Source organism: Triticum urartu, chromosome 7 (assembly GCF_003073215.2).
Source record: "Triticum urartu cultivar G1812 chromosome 7, Tu2.1, whole genome shotgun sequence".
Classification (NCBI taxonomy): Eukaryota; Viridiplantae; Streptophyta; class Magnoliopsida; order Poales; family Poaceae; genus Triticum; species Triticum urartu.
The window spans coordinates 12,706,288-12,712,853 of record NC_053028.1 but is presented as its reverse complement, the minus strand read 5'-3'; the positions used below and the strand labels follow the sequence as shown (position 1 = coordinate 12,712,853).

Sequence of the window (6,566 nt, the reverse complement as noted above, 5' to 3'; positions counted from 1 at the left end):
CCCCCCGCCCGCATGCATACCCCTAATTTTGTACCGAAACCTAGCATTTCAGCTCAATTTTGGGGCAGGTGTGAAAAATACCTGAGCGCAGTGCCTCAGTCGATGCTCTCGGTCGCCGCCATGCACACCTCCACTTCCCGTTGTCGCCATGGCTTGGCCGTTCTGGATGCTTGCCGCCGCATTGCCTCTCGCATCAGCTGGATCTGACGCCTCTGCTTTGATGTAGGTGAGCGTGAGAGACCGCCTGGTTGGGATGCGGTCGAGCCAACGACACGGTCCCGATAGACACGTGAGAGACGCTAGCGCCGCACGATCAAACTTGATCGGACAGCTCACTGGGAGGTTTGCGCTAGCTAGAAATCAGTCGGTCTAAGTGAAAGTTTTCCTTTCTTATTTGCCTAGAAAGGAAGAATCATGTTTGAAAAAAGGTAAATTCTGAAAGTTGTGACTCCTTTACAAACATACCATTTTTATATTTGTATATGTACGACTATGCAATCCAAGCATCCCCGTTTCCTCTTCCTCTTGTCTAGTCTAGAAAAGAGGGGGTCCAGCGGCCGTGCAGTTGTTCCCCATTGTCCTTCGAGAAGGGAAGCGCCGCCGGTCACATCCCCGTTAGCCGCCGGCGCCAGTCGCCGCCGTAAACCAAACGAAGGTACTTTTTCCCACACACCATAGCAGGAGCATCACCACCGGGTTGATTTTCCTCATCCAGATCCATGATTTCCTCTCTCCATTTGTAGATCTGACCTGACCATGTCCCCTTCCTAGTCCTTCCTCTTCCGCTCCATGGAGGAGGCAGAGAATGGGGAGATCTTCAAGATGAACACCAAGCCGAGCTCCATGAAGGAAGCGGAGAAGGGTGAGGTCTTCGAGAGGAACACCAAGTTGAGGTCGGATGACGATCCGAAGGCGACGGCAGAGGCGGCCAGCCTATTCACGGACGACACCATCCTAGAGATCCTCTCCCGCCTCCCGGCCAGATCTGTCCACCGCTTCAAGTGCATCTTTGTGTCCTGGCGCAAACTCATCGCCGACCCCGCCAACCGCAAGAAGCTCCCCCAAACCCTCGCTGGCTTCCTCTACTTCACCACCGATGACAGCGGGCATCACCACCACTTCGCCAGCGTCTCCGGCGGGGCACCCCTGTTCAACCCTTGCCTCCCTTACCTGCAACCTGACAAGTACAAGGACATGACCCAGGTGGACACCTGCAATGGCCTCCTTCTCTATCGCGGTAGCAATAACAAGTTGGTCACTTGCAATTGGGCAAAGGACGATTTCCGTTTTGTCGTCTGCAATCCGGTCACCGGGAGGTGGGTGGAGCTGCCCCCTTCACCACAGTCACCGGAAAACAGATTTAGCTGTATTGCAGGTCTGGCTTTTGATCCCGCGGTCTCATCCCATTTCTACGTTCTTCACTTCGAGCAGACCATTCAGGGATAGTGGGATGGTTGAGAAAGTGGCGTTGTTCTATCTTACTAGATGTGTATTTGTCGGCGGCATGATGTACCTGATGGGCATTCATAAAGGCATTAACGAAGAGAATGTGCTGGTGGGTGTGGACATGGAGGTGAAAGTGTGGAAGATTATCCGTGTGCCGCACAGTTCAAGAGTTGGCACGCTTGGAACATCGCAGGGGTGCTTACACTTTGCTATAGCTTCTTCCATTGATGAGATTGAACTCTGGTGCCTCAAGGATTGTGACAGTAAAGAATTGGTCCTGAAGAATACCGCCAGCATCGATAAGCTTACGAGCATGACTAGGAAGTGGTACAGTGTGGCTGAGATTCATCCAGATTGTGACACCATTTTCCTGGTTTCATGGGAAGGTGATGCCTTGGCAGCGTAAGATATGCAACATCAGAAAGTTCGTTGTATCCTTAATGTTGAGATAAAGAATGGACAACGACAGCGATTTCTACCCTATGTTCCTCTGTTTTTAGAGTCATTAGCAGATGCTGATGGGCAGTAGTGTGACCTTTAAACCACCCTTGTGCTTCCTCCAAAAATTGGATCTGTTGTCGGTTGAAGTACTTGTTTGTGTACCTCTGAATCTGCTTGAATCATGCTGCCCAATTTGCTGGTGCTTGCACTCCTGTTTGGTTGATTTCCAGTTCAGAGCAATGCCTGGTAAACCTATAGATTAAGCATAATGTCATTTCCGAAGAACATTGTTACCCATGTTCTTGTTTACTTAGCACTGGTTGTTGTTCTGGACATGTATTTGTTGCATGGGGCTAAATTATACTGTAATTAGTCTTCTTTCGATAACAATCAGTTATTATGATTATCCTAAATCCTAGTGCATATTGTCAACCTGTCAGTATACTACTAAAAAGTTTCAATCAGAGTGGTTAGTGGTTACCGGTGCCATGTCTAGTTGACCTTATTCATTCAGTATTTTGGTAAAACACTGCCTTTAAGCAAGTTCCTTTTATATGTGTTTTCTGTAGCTAATGAATTCAGTAGAGCCTCGGTTCTGTTAATCCCAGAGAAATTGCATCAATGCCAGTAAAAAATAAATAACATTGGAAGCTTTCATGAAAAGTTTTCCTACTGGGTGTATGTGCGTTTCGTCCATTTTTGTTGTTTCAGATGATAAACCGAAGGTACGTATCATATAAGCTTGTGTTTCGCATATCCAAATAGGATTTTGGCAGGTGCCAGGACATGTCATTTACTATTTTAGGAATGTAGTGACCATAACATATAGGCTTGTCCGTTGGTTTGGACGCTTAGCGTTGTGCGCTTTTAGCAGCCATATATATTGAAGCTCTGGTATTGCAGTGTCAATGTGCTTTGTGGCTGTATGCATCGAACTATACGTGGCAAGGAAGAGAAATCGCTATGTACATCGTCAGACTCCAAAATTCTGTCAAAAATGAAAATCATAATGTCAGCATAATGCTAATATCTGCACCAACCATGGAAACCTACAAGGTTGTGAAAATTATCTTTAGGAAAAACTAAGTAAACCATCATGTTGCCAGTGCTTCATGGTTCGGTAAAGAGGCAAAAAGCTGCCTGAAGCGGATCGTTCATTCCATAGAGAGGAGGAAAATTGTCAAAGCGTGGTTGCAGCTTCAGAACTGCATACTCTTGTATAATTTACATTTCTGCTCTAATTTTGGGGGTGCAGTACACCAGTAGCAGTGTAGCATAAACAGATCAGACTATTTCAGAGGTATCAATCCCAGTTTCTTTTTCCAAAGCTGCCCAAGGTATGTGCGTACTAGTAACAACTAACAAACAACAGCGTTTGGTAGCTTCTTTTCTTCGTGTCCTCTGTCCATTCTGCCAAAAACTGCATGTAATTAAGTATACCAATTAATGGTTAACAGTGGCCAAGCATGAACATAACATGTTTTCCATGTTGGCAGTATCGAGAAATTTTTAGCTGTTGGGTTAGATCGATTCAATTTGCTGTTGTACATTAATCATGAGTATTGAGTGTGTAATGCTACTGTTAATTGTATGTTGAATTGTTTTTCTGTTAGCTAGGACTTGTGTAGTTGAACAATTCATGTTGTATATCTTATTCGATATCACTGATTGGAGGGGATACTAGGTTGTGAAATGGCATTAGCCTGCCAAAAACAACTATAAATAGCACGTTGCATCGCTTGATCTGTCTAGGGAATTCTGGGAAAAGAAATATGGTGGTCTTGTGATAGTATTATAATCACTTCACCCTGAAATGAATTATTACAATAGTACATATAGTAATATCCATCATACCATATCACCGTGCTAGTCATATATTACAGAGGGGTCCTAGACCATTATTTTGGCATGTGGAACGTGTTGGGCATAGAACTAATGGTCCCGGATCTCATGGTTACTTCTGTTGCTCTAGTCACATTTGATGATGCTTATAGATGAAAAAAAATCAGTGATCTGTGGTTTTTCAGATGTTTTTTAGGCCTACAAGATGCTCAATTAAAATTTGGAAGTGGTTACAAAATAATCTGCTCCATGCTGGAATCGAAGGTCCTTTGGTCTACTGTGGAGCAAACCAGGATTGAGGAGGTGCTATCTAAGCTCAGTCTTCATTTATAAAACTTGCGAAACGAACAAGATTTTACTAGGTACAAGAAGATAATAAGTTTGTTTGTAGTTGAATTTCTATTCTACTATGTGTGGATGTTAGTTTTAATATGCTTTGATTAGTTGGTAGGGGTTGTTCATTACTGCTTGACAGGTACTATATGTGTATTGGTGGTGGCACCAGTAGCTACTATATCTTCTTTTCATCGGGCACCACAAATTTTAATGAAAAAGCAGGCCCTATGCCTTTTGTCTATAACATATATAGTATTAAATTTCATTCATTTTCGGTGAAACTTAAAGTTTCATTCTCCGCAATTTACAACAACTTCATTTACAAGTTCTATATTAAGAATTTTATCTGCAATTTCACAGTAAGAAAATGAATGCAACATTATTTCTTTTTGTTTCAGCCACCAGTCCATGCATGCGCGTAAGTTAGTGAAAAAGCAACTTTATTTATCAATTGGTTATTTCCCAACCTGTCTTAAGATGATGGGAGTTTTCAGCACTGGGTACGCCTTTTTTTACGATGGGTGTAGTTCTGTAAGCATGGGTTTGTTACTTTGTTTTTTGTTTTCTCTGAAATCATTTCAGTGTGGTTATATTATTTCTTGATCTCTTACAGTTTCTAGTATTTTTTCTAGTGGCATGATGAGTATATGATGACAAGAAAAACAGAGACTCTGCAGCGTTCCCCATTTCAGATCAGAGGCGCGAATGATGCGTCCGTCTAGGGGAATTTTTGATGCTATTCTCACTCCTCTTTCAGGCTTTATTCCTTGTGTTTTCCGTCTCCATTCTTCTGTTATTTTGATTCAGGCACTTGTAACTGTTAGAAGCACTTAGCAATAAAAAATGCTTAATCCGAGGCACTTGACACTTTGCTATTCAGGTATGGGGGTGCACTGAGATCCCAAGGCTGATGATTATCCTCAAGAATGGAGACCTTTATCCGCGTCTGCGTTGAATCCCGCTTGGCCACTGTGCTTTTTTTTTTAGAACGAGGGCTCTAGAGGAGCCCGGCTTTGAATTAACAAAGCCATCAACCGGTCAGGAATAGTAATACAAGCGCGAAACCAACACAAGAAAACAGAAAAGCGACAAGGTACAAAGACGCTGGACAGCAGCTCACAAGCCTCACACACACCAAGCTAAATAAGATCGAACATGGAGACACGCAGCTTGGAGATGTGTAGGTCCTCAATCGCGTACGGGTCACCAAGGAAGTAGGAGAATGTCAGCACAGGAGTAGCACTTCCGAGGGTGAGGAAGGACACGCCATTGCCAAATCGCCAGCGGCCCCGACATGCCATGACCTCCCAGCTCCACTGTCAAAGAAAGCCCCTGCCTCCTCGCCTGGATCGAAGGCGCCGAACCGTTGACAGTGTCGCGGTTCACCCTTAGAACCTGGGAGGAAGGACACCGGCAGGCTGCATCTGGAAAAGGAACCGAGCGCACCCGACAAGCCACGGAGCGCTGACCTGGAGCAGAGCACCACCAAATCCACGGACTGGACAAGAATGAGAAAGAGATGCCGGAACGGGCGGAGAAGAGCAGTAGCGGCCAGCTACCTCCGCCGCTGCACACCCACCACATCGCCGAGCAAGCCCAATGCCCACCTAGCTCCCAAAGACGGCGCCTTCAGGAAGGAACGCGACGCCAAGGGCGCCGCCGCCGCCCAACAGAGTTGTGGTTTTCACCCGGGAGACTAGAGGGGAAGGGGGCGGCGGATCTGACCTGAACAGCGCCTCCAAGGAGGGGAGCGGCGCCCTCGAGGGTCGCCGCAGCCAAGACCGGCGAGGCCGGCCTGGGAGTTCTCCCGGTCTATGAATCCCCGCCACCCATACCCCAACGGCACGAGACCCGGTGGCCCGCAGAGGAGCAGGCCGGATCTGGCCGGGGAGAGCTCGCCAAACAGGGGAGGCAGGGGCGGCCAGATCTGGCGCTGTCGATCTGCCGCTGCACCACGCCACCCGTCCTCCGGTTCACCCGCCATCCACACGGCCAGGTTCGCCGGCCCACACCCCCGCCACCGCCTGTTGCAGGGCCGGTGACGTCTCTCCGACAGGGCCGCCGCCCCGGGGACCTCGGCCCCCCGTAGAAGAGGCAGGGCAGCCAGGGCCCCGCCGCCACCTTCCTCGGCGGCGCCCCGGGCTTGCCCGGCGGTGGCCTCAGGCGGTGGCGAGGGGGAAGGGAGGGGAAAACGAGGCAACGGCGCTAGGGTTTGGACCCCCGAGTCCCCTGAGCAGGGGCGACGCGAGGGGACTGGCCGACTTGTTCTACTTGGCCACCGTGCTTGATGCCTTTGTTGGTTTCTTGGCTAGGTTTCTCTCGGGAGTGAATTACAAAACGCCAACATGCGCAAATGGGCTCTGGGAATGGATGTGTAGAAACAAAAGTTATTTAGACTTTGGCAGATCTGACGAATACCCTCACTAGATTCAAGATACTCGCTTAAGGAATAAGGAGTATTTGGTATTTGCATGTATCATGTATGATCCAATTTACCCCTG

General features: G+C 47.4%; 1 pseudogene; it reads left to right on the top strand.

Annotated features, from left to right (window-relative positions):
- The first annotated feature begins 532 nt into the window (after positions 1-532).
- On the top strand, positions 533-2,300 carry LOC125523794 (annotated as a pseudogene).
- The last annotated feature ends 4,266 nt before the right edge of the window (positions 2,301-6,566 follow it).